This window comes from Megascapheus bottae, chromosome 26 (assembly GCF_031878675.1).
Source record: "Megascapheus bottae isolate mThoBot1 chromosome 26, mThoBot2.hap1, whole genome shotgun sequence".
Classification (NCBI taxonomy): Eukaryota; Metazoa; Chordata; class Mammalia; order Rodentia; family Geomyidae; genus Megascapheus; species Megascapheus bottae.
In genome coordinates, this window is record NC_143534.1 from 5332627 (window position 1) to 5351466 (window position 18840).

General features: G+C 41.1%; 1 long non-coding RNA gene across 2 annotated transcripts; it reads left to right on the forward strand.

Moving 5' to 3' along the window:
* The first annotated feature begins 1521 nt into the window (after positions 1-1521).
* On the forward strand, positions 1522-18475 carry LOC150045866 (uncharacterized). 2 transcript variants are annotated; one of them, XR_016532744.1, is made up of 3 exons: positions 1522-1655; positions 16769-16951; positions 17968-18475. It is a non-coding gene; the product is annotated as an uncharacterized LOC150045866 (long non-coding RNA). The 2 variants fall into 2 exon arrangements; XR_016532743.1 differs by having other exon boundaries at positions 16769-16919.
* The last annotated feature ends 365 nt before the right edge of the window (positions 18476-18840 follow it).

The following is an 18840-nucleotide window of genomic DNA, read 5'->3' on the forward strand; positions in this document are numbered from 1 at the left end:
GCAAGGAAGAGAAAGGAAGGGTATTTTCTCAAAATAGGTTTGTTATTTTTACTGGCCAGTGTGCTAGTGTCTATTATCATGTTGTCCTCGAATACATCCTTTCTCCTCGTTTTCCTCAATAGGAGCTTCTCTTCCCTGAGACTAGAAAGTAGAACAAAATGACTAAGCATTGTCTCGAGTTCAGATTGAGCCACAAGACAGCCAGACAGTGGCCAGAAATAAAGCAGTGAGCTTGAAATCCTAGCTACAGGAGAGGCAGAAACCAGCTGGATAATATGTAGTCCTAGGCCAGACCCAAGAAGAAGTTGGGAAGATTCCATCATAGACAAGAAAAAACTAGGGCTGGCTGCGTGTACCTCCCATCTATGCAGGGAACACAAACAGGAGGACTGTGGTCTGGGCAAACCTGGCCATACACATGTGCTCCTACCCCCAAAAATAACGAGGGCTGGGAGCATGGCTTAGTGATAGAGTGCTTGTCTAACATGCATGAAACCCTGAGTTCAATTTTTCAGTACCACATAAATAGCAAAAAAAACCCAAGTGGTCATGTGACTCCAGTGGAAAGGTGCTAGCCTTGACCAAGCTAGCTCAGGCCCTGAGTTCATGCCCAAAGATTGGCTAAAAGAAACAAAAAGGAATATCAAAGAAACAAAAAGTAATGAAAACAAATAATGCATGAAAATTTGGCTCAGCTAGAACAGCTGCTTCTTGCTTGGCAAGTGTGAAGTCCAGAGTTCAAACAGAGGTAACACACACACACACACACACACACACACACACACACACACCCGGACACACACACGTGTATGCACACACACACACACACACATATCTGTAGGGTAGTGATGGCTAAAAGGACCTGCTAAGCATATGGAGGAATGAGCGAGCAATCCAGCCAGTATATAAATGGACTCTCAGTATATAAATGGACTGCCTATCAAAGAAGTTTATGTTTCTATAGTAATAAAGGCTTCCCGATTCCAGAGGTTACAAATGATGTCAATTCCCAGGCCACTGTTTATGATACAATATTAATACTTCTTTCCTCACATTTTCATAAGCATCGCTTAGTTGTACAGGGGAGAACCGAGATTCATAATGTCACATACCATATAAAAATATATTGTGATGACTATATGGTATTTCCTCTATGGTTTGATCTAAGCACTGAGTAAAACCAGGCTATGTGTTTGGTTTAATGTCAGATTGAGTGGAGTAAAATCTCACCTTATGGGTTCCAGTATAAGTCCAACTATTTCCCATCCCATGTTTTCAGTAGCATAATCATCTCCATAGAGCTCTTCTGTGTTGTGTATGCCCAGAATTTGATACAAGAATTCTAGAACAGGATGTCTGAGAGAGGAATAGAATAAAAGGAATTAGAAGTATCTGGGTGTGGGGAGGAGCTCAGCCAGACCCAGGGAAAGAACCTTCAGTTTCCAGAATATGGAATCCAGATGAGTCACATGTTTGGGAAGTCACAAAGGACTGAAAACCAAGGGGGAGTGTGTGTGTGAAGTCAGCAGGGTTCTTGGAATGCCCTGGGACTTTGCCACACAGGAGCTGGGGACCCAGAGCCAAACAGCTACAATGTGAAGGAACACAAGGGCAGAAAGAGAGAAAAGACATCTGCTGAGCAAACATGCAAAAAAGTAATTATGAATTTGTTTATGCTGCTTTGGAACCTGGCTTTAGTCCTGACTGATGATAGCAGTAAACACTGAACTTCAATTTATATCGGCACTTATTTCATTGAATAGATATATTTTGCATACTTTATCTTTCTTCTTATTTTTATTATGTTTGTATCACCTTTCTAGGTCTGCACTCTCTTTTTTTTTCATTTGTAATTCTTACATGTGAAGGATACTTTCTGTAGAAACAAAAATCTAGAGTAGCTATGGACACACAGACGAATATGATAGCATAGATACTTTAAATTATCTGTAATTCTCTCCACAGTTGCCACCCTCACAAATGCTATCAAATCTCAGATCATAGTATTTAGGAACTTTTAGCATTCTTACCATTGTTCTTTTGGGATAAGCACTCTTTTTGCCTATTGTTCTGTGAACCTTATTTATTTTGTGTTATTGTTTTTGCATTTTTTGTTGTTATTTCTTTGCGACCATGTCTCACGTTAGCCTGGGTCGGCCTCACACTAGCATTCTTCTGAATCCTGAGATTATAGGTGTGTGGGAACATTCTCAGATTGAGTTCTTTAATATTCATTCTCCAGTGTCTCTTGGGAGTGTATCATTCTGTTTATTTCAAAGCTCTACTTCCTCGATAATGATATGGCCCCTTACCTTCCTGTTCATATAGAAACAGATCTCAAGAGGTAAGAAATCCAGAGATCCATTCACATATTGAAGTTGAAGGAACTTAATAAGATGAACCCATTTTTATGACTGTGTCAAGGAAACAACGGTCTGTTCAAAGAACAAACCTCTGAGCCATCTTTCCATCACTCTGCCCTTCTTCTAAATTGTTGCCACCCTGGGCCTTCATTTTGAGAAAGGATCTGCTAGGCTATGCTGCATTCTCAGGATGGAAATGGGAAGGAAACTAGATTACTAAGACCTAATAGCTAAGGTGCAGAGCAGGCAGATGTTTCTCAAGATTAATTCCTTATTTAAAAAAAATCTTGAAAGCATGTCCACACGCGTTTCCCTCTATTTGAGTGTCTGCGTCATGTTTTGGAAGTTCTGGTGGGTGAGATGAAAAGTCAGCTGGGAAAGCTTGGTCCCTGCACTGATCAGAGCTGGCAAAGAAGCTTTCCTGACCTGCTGGTGCACTTAGCTTCCTTCTTCCTCCCTGCATTTGTCAAACCCTCACTATAAAGATGATTATAAGCTCGGGTAGATTTTGTGCCTACACTACAGAGCTGTTGAATAATAAGGTGCCAGAAACCTATTGAGGGGGTTTTTGGTCTCACGATTCCTGGTTTCATGACTGCTTGAGGCTTTTCAGGATTCGTTCAGACACCAGCAGGGCGATCGTCGTTATGGATAGGACAAGTGCTTTGCTAGTCGTCAAAATAAAGGGCCTTTTATAGTGTGTAGTTATTGGTTAGGAGAAGGTGCTGGAATGGAGAGAAGGACAAAGGGAGGGATGAGACCCGGTGGAGAGCAGCCCACGCCCTCCCTCCCAATTCGACCTCTCAAAAGTGGCTTCTCTGATGCCACGACACTGTAAGAAGAGAATTGTAACGGTCCCCACCTTCATAGGGATGACATACCTATTTATTTCTCATCTGTACCCAAAATAGTCAGTCCACGTTCACTGCCTCTTCACCAGCTTCGTCGTGGGTTTCACAGAAGTACTCACCACTCTTGCAGTTACTGGCGTTTTCTGATCTAGTAAAGGAAAATCACTCTCTCCAAAACTATTGGGATGATGGATGGATGGATGGATGGATGGATGGATGGATGTGTATCGGCAAGGGGTTTCTGGTAAGGAGATCAATATGCAATGTACATGTACAATTAGGACTTGACCCAATTTGCCAAGACACAAGAACTAGAGGCCGTCTGCCTTCAGTGACTTGAAGTCCTTACAAATTGCTGTCAGCCTAGAGCACATCTCTTTCCCTTCATCGAGTGTGGGATATAAAAAAGTGAGTTACTCTGCAGAGGCTCATGAACTCCATTCTGTCACCCCTGATTTGTGCAAAGGTTGTATCACGGGGCTGAGATAATCCTCCAGTACTGTGAGCCTTCACCATCCATCCCAGCACACACTGTGCCATGGATGCACGTCAGGCAGACCATCCACAAAGCCTGGGGAGTCAATCAAAAGTGGATACTAGACTAAAGTCATCTCTGCACAGCTTTATGGTGGCTCTTTATATCTCTGAGGCATGTATCCTATGACCTTAGAAAATACCCAACTTTGCAAATTCAATCGTAATATATAATTTTCTCCTAAAATGCAATAAAGTGTAACTGACCTCTTCACATCATTAACACTTTTATACAAAAGGAATCAAGTCATTTATAAAGCTGTGAAAATATGACTACTCTGGAGCCCCTTGCTAAAAGCATTAGCAAATCACTCTTAAAGACTTCTGGGCAGAGCCATGTATCAGAGTCTCTACTAAGCTCAAAATTCCACGTTTTAATTCTCCTTATACTGTCAAAATCATCATAATTTGATTATAGGAGAGTAGCATTATTTTTTATCTACAAGTTCAAATAGGTGTGTAGATTCTCATAAGTGCTGGCTCAGGGACAAAAACTGGACAGGCTGACTTTGCCACCAGAATGGCTGTGTAGGCAGAGTTTCATAGACTCTCTGAGGCTCTATTTTTCCTACAGAAAGGAGTGTAGGGCTTGAACCTTGCTCTTTAATTTTTGGGGTGTTGACAAATATGAGCCATCATGCAATGAAACAACAGAATTCAGAACAAATAAATAGAAGGTTACAATGGGTAAAGGGGTTCCTTAAGTTTGAGCATGAAGAATTACCTGAAGAAGGCAAATGTTTACATGCAGAGCAAAGATCGGGGTTGTCAGGCAATGGAGGTTGAGGGGTGAGACATCCAAGCCAAGGAAGCAGGAAGCCACGATCTCCCAGAGTGAGGGATCTCAGGGTGTAAGAATGAGGACAAAATGGATGGAGGGGAAGAGAGGGGGTAGAAGGAGCATGGAGAAAGATCAGACCAGGGCGGGGGCCAGGATCTGCTTCAGGAAGGCTATTCAGGGAGGAAAGCTCTGGTTTGGATAGTGGGCAGTCACACAAGCACTAGAGGATCAGGAGAGGATGGAGAAGGAGCCACGGTACCATGGTACCACAGTCCAGGCTTGTGATCACTGTACTGGGAGGAAGAGGCTAACTAACAAACCTGAGTCAAGACAAACTTGGAAGTAGAGTCTGCCAAATGCACTGATGGAGTAGTTCTGTGAGAACAAAGGGGATCATGAATAATTTCTTCCAGGGTCCAGACATTGCAGGAATTGTCAAGGAGCTCTCATGAATAGCCTCATTTTTATGGCAAAGATTCGTGGGGCTCTGCTGAATTATGTAACTTGCCAAAAGTCCCAGATCTTGCCAGGAGAGAGAGAGAGAGAGAGAGAGAGAGAGAGAGAGAGAGAGAGAGAGAGAGAGAGAGAGAGAATAGTGAAATTTAAGCTCCCTTTTTTGTTTGTTTGTTTATTATTTGGTGCATCTCTCCTTTTTATCTTTGTTTCAATTCCAACACTAATACTCAAGTTTAGTCTCTCTTTCCTTCCCTGAGATGGCCTAGGTCACATGAAGGAGATGTGGCTGAGAGGAGGCCTAGACCCAGCCACCTTCAGAGCACGGAGTGACAGCCAGTGCAAATCCTTGTGGTTCTCATGCTCTAGATTTCATTCCTACTTACGCAATGACAAATCAGCCATTGTTTTCACACTCCATGCCTTCAGTGGGAAAAGTAACAGGCTGAAGGCCCACATACTAAATTCACAGAGTTAGCCCTTTCTGATCTGTAGTATACATGAGGAGAATTTGTGTATCTTTACTTTCTCTGGGTTGGATTAGAAATGTGGTGCTAGCTAGGGGAATACTAGTACCTGTTTGTTAATTCCAGCTCTCCCAGAAGTGACCTACCTGGTAGAGGCCAGCTAGGACCAAGTAACTAGCAAGACCTCATAGGAGGATTGAATTCTAAGGTCAGCTACTAGCCAAAAAGGAATACTTTACCAGAGACAATAACTAAAGCAGTAAAGGATTAAGGGCATGTCTCAATTGGTAGAACATCTACCTGTCTATCAAACCCAAGTCCTTGCCAATCAAACAACAACCACACAACAACAGTGACAAAATTAAAATGCCGCTCTGCAACTACAAATACCTAGAAATATCAGCATCAATACTGTGCGGATTTGCACGTATTCCTTCACTTATTCATTCAACAAATGCTTCTTATACCTCAGGTACAGTCCTAGAGACAGAAAATAAAACAATAAAGGGTGTTCAGAAACCTCCAGGAATTCACGAAGCAGGTTGATTTAAGCGAAATATTCACATTTGAAAACTATGATTTCAATGAATGATCAGTTCTGAGAGAATAGCTAGGAATTCTCAGTTTTCTTTCCACGACTGAACTGTCCACTGCTGAACCTGTGTACATTTCTGGTATTGTTAGGGACACAGACAACACTCCCTGGATCCTTTCTTTCATCATAGCTTAACATTATTCTCAGCCACATTATTCTATATAAAACTAAGCGATCCTAACTTGGTGTATTCAAATAAGGGAGCTCTAATGTAACATTTCTGAGTCCAGTCTCACCTCGGGCATCATTTTTGCCCACCCTCTCTACCCCTTCCCACACCTGTCATCCTGTAGCGTCAGTTTACTGTTTCCTTTCTCACATAGGCCCATGGAATATTATGGCTGTATTTAATGTGGAAGGTGAGGCCTTGGTGGGGCAAGAGCTTATCTATGAATCACATGACCAGGTGTAATCCCGAGTGCCATATATCACCATGGCAACAACCTTGATGTCAGGATAAATAAAGAGCTCTGCAGACTTTCCATGAGGGGGGAGACCCCAGCATCTGCCCTACAAGAGAGTGACACGAATGATTTCTCTAGAGAGATGGATGGTGAGGTGAGGTCTAGGTGTGTTTGCAGGTGTGCTAGCTATAGAGAATAAGCCCTTCTGACTGTGCAGGCCAAGTACTGGCTGAAGTATGTTCTCAGGATTCTATTGCCCTTCTTCCAGCTTGGCTAAGCACACATCATGAACAGAGGGAGAGAATTCATAATACACACAGACACACATCTATATGTGTGTATACATATGTGTATGTATACATTCATACATACATACACACATGCATGCATACATACATACGTATGCCAAGAACACCTCTACCTATTTTACTGCTTCTGTGACTTAGGACATAATCTACTAGAAAAGAATAGTCACCAAAAGCAAGCCTCCCTTAAAGCGCGAATGTGTTGTAGAATACAAGCCCTGGCTGGTGGGTTTGCTGCATTCTCCTGACCTTGACTTTTTTTCTTCTCTGACTTGTTTTTTCTTTCTGTCTGGATTGGCTGACTTTCTCTTCGGTCCTCCTGTGACAGGGCTGCCTGAGGGAAAGTCCCTCCTCCCTGGCTTCCTGAACACACTGCAGGGTAGTCAGGCCTCCCTTGACGTCAAGGCTGACTCTTAGTTTGTCAGAAGGAGTTTCAGTGGGGAGTACTGCACACTCTCACTCTCTCCCTGTGGTAAACTTGCTGCAGACCGCTGGAATTTGCAGCCTACCAACTGCATTTCTAAATTTAATTCATCATACATGTAGAGAGAAGAGAAGGGGCTTCAAACACTGATATGAACTTAAAAAAATAATCAATGTGTTTTTCACATCATTCATATTTTTCTTTTGTCCTTCCTCCAATTTTTAAGATCCTTTTATAGTCTACTGCTCTTAGAAAATATATTCAAAAATCCTTCCTTCTCCTCTGTCTTTCTCTTTCCCTTCTTTCTTTTTCTCTCTCCTCCCTCTCTCTCCCTCTTTTCCTCCTTTTCTAGCTTGCCTGCCTGCCTGCCTGCCTGCCTTCCTTCCTTCCTTCCTTCCTTCCTTCCTTCCTTCCTTCCTTCCTTCCTTCCTTCTTTCCTTCCTTCCTTCCTTTCCTTGTGTGACCACTTATATTTGTATGCTTGAATGAAGTAGGCTACAGATCTCAACAGAATTTTCCTTGAAAGCTTGTCTTTTGTGTAGTTACAATTTCATCTGGATCCCATGAGGGTTACTAAATGTGCATCTAATCATGGAATAACACCTTTTCTGCCTCTCCTTTAGGACACAAAGTAACTTTGGAAACACTTCCATTTTCTCTTTCTATTTCATTTACGCTAGTCCACATTTTTTCTCTTCTCTCTTCTTTTTTTAGCAGCCTGTCATGGAGTATTTGTTGACCAAATGTTACTTTTCTTGGATCAAATCTATTTTTGAAGCGTGCAAAAGCAAACAACTGTTTGAAGCTGTCAGACTTCATTTTATTTATGCATGAATAACACAAATAACTTGAAAATGACCTAGCCTGTTTTTCTCAGATTTAGATAGAAAAAAAAAACCCCTGCTTCCGGGCAATGTTTATGCCAAAATGGTTCATGCCAAGTTTCCAGTTGTGGTGCCAACTAGTTTTTACAGCCAAGTTGTAAACCTTTGGTAAACATGGCCTATAATGAAAAGGGCAAGACAACCTGAACCAAGCACCAGGGGACAGATGTACACAATTCCACTAGGACTTGAAGAGGAAATAGACTGAAAACAAACGGCCAGCTCCTCCAACCGGGAAACACAGAAAGCATCCAAGGGATTCTCGACTGCTGCAATATCACTAGGTCCACTTAGGCTCTTTGTTTGCTTAGCTTTGCTGCTAAGAAACTTCATGCTCAGTTTGAAGCAAGTGACTTTTCCACACAGTAGCTCTAGTTCAGAGTAACTTAGACCCTGAGAGTAGGGAAGGATCTTCTTGAAATTTTAAGACATGCTGGTGGGTTCAACATTACTGGACAAAGGGCATATGAAACAGCCTATTATTTACCTTTAAAATGGGTTCAGAACGCTTTCTCCAATGTTATATCCTGTCTTCCTAGAGGAAAGGTCCTGCACAGTCTTTCAAAAAAGATCACATCCTTCCCCTGTTCATTATTCTTTAACTTCCCATTTCCTGGAAGTAAAACCCAGAGGTCTCACTGAGCTCCTGAGACGAGCAGAGGAGGCTCCTTCTGTTTCTAACTCATCCGTCTCCTCTCGTTCCCATCAAACTCTCAAGTTCAAGGATACAGACATTCTTGCTCATGGCAGTCTATCCCAAGCGGATTCTCCAGCCAGGGCCTCTAAGCCTCCTCCCTGGCTTCTCCCTGCTCATATTGTCTGTGCTCAGACTCTTCCCGTCTCATGTACCTTTCATGTGCATCTATCACATCATTATTGCTTCCTTCATAACATGCTCCGTGGCCAAGCTCTTCATTGCCGATTAATGTAAGTTGAACTAGAATCCCTAGATAGGAGAAACCTGGATTCGGCAGTTTCATAATATACCTAACATGGGCCCCACAGATGATACTGAATGTACGTGTGGAATCAATGTGGCAAAATGCCCAGTGTTGAGGGCGCAGCAATGGAAAGAGAGACAATCGGTGTCCGTAGGAAGAGACTGGCTCCCTTCTTTGTATGTTGTCATCAAAGGTAAGTCAGGAGATCAGGTTGTGATGATTAAATTTTGGATCACAGAAACAATAGCATGGAATCTTTTCTTTTTTCTTTATCTTTTTCTTCTTTCTTTTTTTTTTTTGTGGAGAAGCTTGTTACCTGTACTGGTGCTATAGAAAGTGAGAATGTCTGTGAGGGGATGACACACGTAGTGTTTGTGGCAAATGTCCCATGCTAATTGCACAGGGCCCTGTGTTCCAGGCGGTGTCACAGCCCAGCTATGATAAGAATGAGGTCCCACAAGTGACACCCTGGTAGCCAATGCCTATGGGAACAAAGCCAGCAATTTCCCTGTGTGTAACTAAGCCAGCCTGAAAGGATACACTCATCTAAACTGCAAAAGAATGAAAGTGAACTAGGCTAAGCAGTTGGGGAATAATAGATAGAAGGGCTCTGATGTACTGAATTCAGTAATCTCAATTCCATGTCCCACCTTCTAGGTCCTGAAGGTTTGTAGCCACTCTGGATTTTCTATGTTGGGATTAGAACCATCAAAGCAATGGTATTTAGGAGGTGGGGCCCCTGGGGTATGCTTAGGTCCTGAAGATGGATTAGTATAACATGTTATATTTTCTATATTTCATGCCTGTGACCCACATCTGTTATCCTAGCTACTCAGGAGGCTGAGATTTGAGGATTATATAAAAGCTTGCCCAGACAGGAAAGTCCATGAGACTCTAAATTCTAATTAATGAGCAAAAAGTCAGAAGCTAAAGTGTGATTTTTGTATATTTACATTGGCTAGCCTTGAGTGAAAAAGCTAAGGGTAGTTCAAACCCAGTACCAGCACAAAACAAGGAACTGCCACACACAAAAAAGAATCGCTCCAAGTCAGTAAAGTCCAGGCAACATACTCTGATTCTACTGACCATTTGTGTTTGTTTTTAAGCCAAAGAGTACTTTTTTTTCTTTCTATTTCTCTGCTGTTTCTCAGAGTGTAATTTCCCTTCCTCCATCCCGGGCTGTGGAGATGGAGGGGATATGATACTGTGTGTGGTAGGAGCGGGGCAGGGGTTACACATCCAACAACAATAAGACTTCAAAGAGAAGCTGATCTTGAAGCTGTTATTCCAGCGGCTGAAGTCAACAGTCGATGCCTCATATGGCCTTTGCTATGAGGCTTGGAGTTTGAAGTCTCCAGGGCTGCTTTAAAAGCGAGTTTTCCTGAGGAAAGAAGCCAGAGAGTTCTCTGAAAACAGTAGTGAGAGCTAATCTCTAATAAAACAAAATGTTACCGTTCATCTGGAAAGATTTCAAACATCAAATACAAGTCAATTTTTTTTCCCTCCCCAAAAGAGACAATTTGATTAGCTGAGGCTGATTTCTTTCTTTCACATTGGCTTTGCAAAGAGTTCCCAGCCCTAACGAGGCAGAGTGGTGACTTGAAAGCATCCAAATCTAAAGATAGAACTAACAACACGTTTACAGTGGCGCTGCGTGTAATAAACATGTTTATAAAAATAAAATGAATGAATGCCCATGAATTTTAAATGCTGAATAAAGTAACAAGAACATAAAAAAGAAAAGAATAAATTCAAGGCCCAAATCGCAGCATAGTCTCACACTCGCTGTGTTGAAAGCGCTCACAGCTGTAGTGGCTGTGGAGTGCCTTAAATCCAACTCCATCCAGGCTCCAGCCAGCTGTGTGGGGAGACCTCTTCTCCAAACTTTGCCAGGGACAGAGATCCTCACAGCTTAGATGCTTCCCTATAGCGCAGCACCTTGGACAACTGGGTCTCAGCACCTTTGAATAGCCAGAATGGTGCAAACTCCAAGGCCCAAATAAAAATCGATGAGCTGCAAATCTATTGAATTTCCCACTTCTCTGTGTTCAGATGCTGGGCGCCGACTCTGTGCAGACCTGCCAGAGATGCTTTTAAGTAAACCCCATGAAACCTCCTAAGGAATTTATAATCCAGGGATGAGAGGAGAGCAAAACACGCTAAAACAGGCCAGCAGAGAACAACATGAATGTCTACGAAAAAGACATGCTGGTGGTTCCGACGACAGCTGGAAAAAACGGCCACCAGGTGTCTGGCTCAGTACGTGGTTTTAGACTTAAGAAGCCTGCTCCGAAGTTAAGCATGAAGACCAAGAGTGTGGCTGGAGAACTCAGTGAGCAGCCGGCTCACCAGGCTGAAGTCAGGAAGTGGAGATGGTGAACACTTGTTGGCTCTGTGCCTGAGGGCTTCCTGGAGTGTGACTCTAGCATCAGACTTCTGAGGAAGTAGTGTGTGACTCCCATATGACTGAGGGTGGGGGTACAAAGGTCAAGCCTGAGAGGAGAAATGAGAAATTCACTCTTCATTGCTGTTTCTCTGGAAGACGAGCCCAGCGAGAGAACCAGCCAACATGGAATAGCCAGCCAAGTGAAGAAGAAAAAAAAAAGACAAAACAAACAAACTAAAAAGCCCTCAAGGATGGAGAAGGACGCGTGAGGACAGGAGAGAGAATCCAAGAGTGAAAGAAGGGGTGACAATGTCCAAAAATATACTCACTATGTGACTTAAGAGTCAGTGGGAGCGTAGGAAAAAGATGCAGGAGATGCAAGAGAGAGGAGCTCCTTTTCTTTGTCTGTGATACTAAATGATGTTAATTTGCAGGTGCAGATCTGGAGAGAAGAGAGAGGAATTCATTAGGCAGAGGGGGAAAGAGTCATGGCAACAGGACTCTCGAGAGATCAGTCAGGAGAGGGTCATATGCTTCTCTAGTGAATTTTCTGTTGCTCAGGACATCTATACATGTACATGTATACATATATATGTATATATGTAGTGAATGGGTAAGGTGTAAAAAGAAAGAGAGGAGGGAGGGGTGGAGGAGAGGAAGGGAGAGGAGGGAGAAAGAGAAAGATAAAAAGGAGAGAGAGAGAGAGAGAGAGAGAGAGAGAGAGAGAGAGAGAGAGAGAGAGAGATTCATTTTGGCTAATAGCTCTAGTCAAAAAGCTGCCTGCTGACAGAGTCCTGAAATGGCATGACATCACATAGTGAGAAACAGTCATACAATAGACCTAGCAAATAGTCCTCTTTACGTCATTCGTTAGCCTCTTAATATGGCCACATAGGGACTAAGTTTCAATATGACTTTAGAGAGGACAAACCATATCCAAATTAGAGCAAATGAAGACTACAATGGAGGGTCATCACTGATGAGAGTACAACCATCTCATCCACAGTGAGGAAAATACAGTTGGTGATTAAATAGCCTTGTAATTTTTGTTCTCTCTCTCTGTCTCTGTCTCTGTCTCTCTCTCTCTCTCTCTCTCTCCCCCCGCCCCCAACCAGGGATTGAACTCAGGGCCTCATGTGCTTGGTAGTAAATGCTCTACCACTTATGCCACTCAACCAATTCTGCTTTTTATTTCCTTAATGGAATAGAAAGGTCTCCATGTTTATGAACATCAGGAGAAAGACTTGCTGTAAAAGGGTATCAGTTGAAGATAATATTTGGGCCCAATGGGAAGAAGAACCCAGGAGCTCATAGAGTTGCTTGAGTTGGTGTATATGTGTATTATACATCCAGGGAGAACAGATTGCCTTACCAAGGACAGTCCTGGGACCTACCCTGGTGACATCTGATAACATTTTTGAATCACATTAGTGAATTTAGTAGAGTCCTAGGGACCTGGATAGGACTTATTAAAGTTCAAAGGAGAGGGAATCTTGTCTCTAAATGGCTACTGGCTTGTAGAGTAGAGGGAATTTGGGATTCATCTCTGCTGGCCAGCAGCTAAACTTACTCTGAAGAATCTTCCATCATGCTTTCCATCATTCATTCCACACATGTTTACTGCGTCCCAAACACTCTGCTAATCCCTGGAAATTAGTTAATAAGACACTCCTCACTTCTGCATGTTCAGAGATATCTCTACTTAAGTACATGATTTCAACCTGGTCTTCCAGCCTGCTAGTAGGCAAAGCTGCTGTTTACCGTAGTTGCCATAACAACTGATTTTACAGTTACACAAAAGAAAGCCACGCATATATGAGCTGGGTGCACACGTATGGACTATTGCTTTTACTAATCTATCAGTCATCCCGGGGTCTTTGTGTCGGCTTTGGTGGCATGGTGTTGGCTGGTGGTTTATATGAGTCAGATGATTCCGAGTCACGGGATAAAAGAGATGGAAATGTGGTTTTCGTATGACAATTGATTTGTGTGGTGTTTTCCTCCTTGCACAGTTTCTAAGCTGGTGCAAAATTTAGGTCAGAGTCTCTGAACAGCTCTTGAGTGCAGAGGGATCACTTGTCACTGAACAGATGTCTTATGAATGTGTGCTTCTCTGATTAGCACTAAACTGCAGGGAAACTCTGGGATAGATTTCCTCTGTGTTTATTTATGAGCTTTATGCTAAACATCGGCGACCATTGTAGTTTTGAACTCTGGGGAAGAGGAGGCATATCACCAGAAACAGCCACTAAAAAATGGAGACCTAGCCAGTTGAATTAGGCTGTTGGATTCCCTCCACGGCTGTACAGCCATTTGACCAGATTTTTGTCTTGTTTTGTCTGTGGTAGTTCTATTCAGGAGATAAAATTCAGCCTTGTGAGGATTCTTTGTGAAAACCGTGTCATCTTGATATATTCATTCAATATGTTACAAAGCAGACTTACGAGGGGAATGGAATAAAATTAAACAGTTTACGATATCTTGGATCATAAAATGATTAAACAGGTTGGAATAAAATTAAAACTATCAAGGATGATGGCTTATTTATTAATTTACCAATTTTTGTGGTCAGTGAATTTTCATTTCATTTTTCTCTTCTTTGTGTGTGTTGTTTTCTTTTTCTTTTTGGTCAGTTATGGGGCGTGAACTCTGGGCTATGAGTTGTCCTTGAGCACTTCAGATCAAGGCCATTGCTCTACCACTTGAGCCACAGCACCACTTCCAGTCAGTGAATTTTTATCGCAGTTATAATAGAACAAAACCTAGATACATAAGGCCATATAGTATGACGCTAAATGAAAGGACTGTGTTATCTCTCCTCTCTTTTGCTGTCCCTTGGTTATCTCATGTTGTTGCAGTATTTCACCTTGTTATCTGATATATTGGATATATTTCTATTTGGTTATTTGAAATAGGATAGAGAAGGGGGGAAAACAAGATGAAGGGCGGGGGTGGGGGGAGGGAAATGGGGACCAAGACATGAGAAAGGGTATCCATGTATGTGAAGTAATGCACCTTCTATCTGGTGAATATCATGTAACCCTCCTATTAATTACAATAAAAATGAATGGAAAAAAAGAATCAGGTTGGAGATTAGAGGGAATAATAGTTATATGAAACATTTTTATTCTTGTTTTGTTTAATGTTTACTTGGATATCCTTCCTCCTTCCCCTCCCTCTCTCCTGACATACATTCCTCTCTCTCACCCTTCTTCCTTTCCTTTCTTCCTTCCTTCCCTCCCTCCCTCCATTCTTCCTTATCTCCTTTCTTCCCCTTTTTACTGTGCATCAAGTAAAAATAATTGAAACACTCCATTGTGGATGAAGTTTCAGATGTTAGATTCGGACAAAATAGGAAACAACTCATTATTATATGTTTATCTCCCAATTATAACTGCACCATAATCTTCCAGGATTACAGAAATACAACTTTAAGCAAACTTGGGCTCACTTAATTAGAAAGAAAAAAAATATGAGCTTGAAACCTTGGATTTCTCAGGCTTAGTTTTTAGCACCTTTGTAGAATATTGATTCTTTACTTTTCAACTAATTTTACACCTATACCCCTCCCCACTAAATAACATAAAATTTCCTTTTCTTTTTTTTTTTTTTTTTTGCCAGTTTTGGGGACTGAACTCAGGGCCTGAGCACTGTCCTTGAGCTTTCCTCAAGGTTAGTGCTCTACCACTTGAGCCACAGCACTAGCCCTGGCTTTTCTATATATGTGGTACTAAGGAATCAAACTTGGGTCTTTGTGCATGCTAGTCAAGCACTCTAGCACTAGGCTATACTCCCGGGTCACATTTTGAATAATGAGTGCATAAGTCAAATTTACTGTCCTGAAAAGTGAACTGAGTTAAGGATTGAACTTGAAATCCATCGCAAGAGTTCCTTATCAATACAACCATTAAACAAATGTTAGACCAGTGTCTAACAGAGAAAAGTCTACACATAAATCCGGATGGAAAATTCTGACAAAATTCTACCAAAGTTGACATAGTTTGACAAAATACTGAAGTTGGCAGTAAGAACGGCTATTTCTGTAGACGTGAAGAGGTAAAAGAGAGAGTTCACTGGGCACATAGGACTTCTCTGAAATTTCCTGGGGACTAGAAACATAGTCTAATAAACAAAATCTTTTTAAATCAGCAAATAACACAAAGACCCACACCAACGCCAAGCATGTAAATCTCTAACCATGGAAGTAAGGAAAGTGAATGAAAGTCTCATCTCTAATTAACCATCATAAAGCCACTCTATTTTGCTCACGTGGTAGAGCACCAACATTGGACAAAAAGATAAAGCAGAGTACTCAAGCCCGGAGTTTGTGTCCAAGCGCCAGTACACACACAGGCACACACAGGCACACACACACACACACACACACACACACACACAAAACAACACTCTAGGCCTTAGCTTTCTCTCGTAGACTTTATAATTCTCTCGTGGAATTATTAATAACACAACTTCTTGTTAGTTTGTGATAAAGATTAAAATGCCTAGACAGAACATGAGCGGTCTCAGGAAGAACGTAGAGACTGGTTAATATCTTTATTTCCTGCATTTACCAGACACACACACTCCTCTGAAAGATAAGCACAGTTCAGAAAATAGGCATAGTGGGAAAATCTGCCCAAAAGATTTCATGAAACCACCAATCTAATCAGAAAAACACATTAAAATTATATTACCTGCTGAAAGGCACTTTGGCATTTGAAGAAAAGGTTCAACAAATTTAACCTGTACTTTGAATCTTTCTAAAGAAAAAAATCCTTGACTTTTTAAATGTTTTCTTCATTTAATGGTGATAACTTTTGTAATTGATGCTGCCACGAATAGAAAATTAAACACCTTTATGCAGAAAAAACCTCCAGCTGCTCTTTCTCTAGATCACATGCAAAGGTTTGGAACACAACTCAGACACATAAAATGCTATCTCTTTAAAATGCCTTAAGAGAAAGGATTCAGCAAAATTGGACCAAATAAAAAATATAAGTATTTTTCAAATTGTATGCAAATTATGCACAGACTAATTCTGTAGGGCAGATAAGCTGGTAGTGGGGCTTCTTTCTGATCAGATAATCACATTCTGTTTATTATTTTTCGGTTTTTAATTTTTACTTACTAAAATAAAAAAGTAATGGTTAGATGTCTGTCAATGCCCAACATTCTGATTTTAACAGAAAAATTCTGAAATCAAGCTCAGGGAAAAAATGATCCTTTCATCGCTTCACCAGATGACAGGGTGAAGCATTTGGCATGAACTCAACAGCTCATGAACTTTGGGGACCCAGGGCTGCAGCTTTGGGGCTACAGGGCCTCTGATGGGGTTGGTAAGAGCTCATTAACTACATTGTCTTCTGAACTTTCCCTTCAGTGTGGCCCTGGATAGGCTGTTTGAACCTCTAGGAGAAGCATCCCAGGAAGTTTTAACAAACCACAGACAGGCTAGGACTCTGGGCTGCAGCAAGATCAAGAAATCCAGCCAGCAAGAAGAGAGAAGTGAGGCAGGCACAGAGAAGCAAAAGGTGAATGCACCTTCTTTTTGCACACTTTGAAGGTAACTTTGGGTCCTTATCTTTTAAGAACAAATGAAGGACAAAAGCTCTTTTTTTTTTTTTAATATATCAGGGGAAGGAATGGAATCCTAGCGTTTCTCTTCAGTAGGGATAGTGAGTTCCTCAGTATATATTAACAGTGGCCCTAACCCCAGAGTAGTTGTGCTTTGAAGGAGAGGGGAGTGGGGTAGTTTGTTAGAATGGCTAGCAATGCATGCTGGGAGAATGGAAAGTCTGCATAATAAGATCTTTGCTCCAGGGCTCTGTTGTAGCATGCTATCAACTCCCCTGGGAAATGAAGGGTGAGGAATGGCTCCTGAGAAGCTGGGATTACAGGTGTGTGGCACTATGCATAGGTATCAGTAAAAGAATCCGTAAAAGGTTTCTTATTTTTACCAACCTTGGGTTTAGTTTAAAGGCTTTGTGGATTTGCATTGTTAGACAGAAACTGAACCTCAAATCCCGTAATAAAATCCTTTTAACTTTGAGCGTCTGGGGAAGTGCTCTAGGCCAAGTGCTCTTCAGACCCCTAAACACCACTGGTCTACGGGGGAAGGATTTGGAAGAGCTTTGGAGGGTCTCGGGCTGTCTGGATGGGCAAGATTAGGGTGTTTGTAAGTGGGAAGTTACTTTAAATCCTATTATTTCTTTCAAAGAAAAAAGTATAGAAGGAAAAATTTAAACGACATGAGCTAACTACAGATGAAGGTTTAAAAATAATGCTTACTCTTCTTGCTATTATATAAGTAACGCATGCAGTTTAAGTTGCAACTTCTTAATCCAATAATTTATAACTACCAATAATGAACAAAAACTCAGATTTTATTATATACTGTCAAAATAAATGTATGCTTCAGGTTCAGACACCTAGAGAGATCATTTTTTGGTCAGCCTGACATTAAGGGATTGCATTTAACTTTAATTTACATTTAATTTGCTGTAACATTTGAAGCCATTATTTTCACCCAATGCCTTTTTTTTCTCTTTTTTGCTCTTCTGTCTTTCTTTTGTGTTACAGCTCCATAAAGATGTCAGTGGAATTCTTCACCTTTCTACCAGAGGTCTTTAAGTAATTTCAGAGGCATATTTTATTTCTGAGTTTATGAATGCAGGCTGGAGACAAAGGTGCCTTTCGTCAATTGCTCAGGGACATTGAGACTTACAACCGTTTCCTGCATGGGGGAAAACCTCTCTCCTGAGCAGTCTCTTCTAATGACTCAGCAAAGCCACGCAGCTACACTTCACTTTTCACAAGCAGGAGTTGCCGTTGCCAGAGTTTAAGTAGTGAACAACCTCATCACATGAGAATTGCTTTTGTTAGAAATCTAGTGTCAACATTTTCTCCAAGTCAAGGATGACTGAGACAAAACTGTTTCCTTAATTTGGGGGGTTGAAACCATGAGAGTTTCATGTAATCTCACAGCAAAAGTCTGATGAGTTTGCTTTTAGGAGATCTATCCCCATGCCAGTATTTAGTTTTAGGAATTCTGTGACTTTTATACTGGTAATTACGATCTATTTGTATATTCAATATATATATATATATATGTATATATACTTTTCTTGTTAGAAATTAACCAAAGCAAGGCAATTATATATTATAAAAATGATAAAAATGTTTCTTTTATTCACTCTAGAAGTCAGTCTCAGAGGAGGATAACATTTTGTGTCTCAATGACCTATTCAAATAAGTGAAATAGGAAATATACATGCATCCATCCACCCATAAAGTATAATGTAATATATTATAGAGCATAAGCATAAAGTATATAGCGTACTATATAAATATATATACACCCTATGTAAACCACTTACAATATTACATAAAGATAAAAATGTATTTTATTACACATAAATCATATACAATACTATATAAATATATTGATTTATG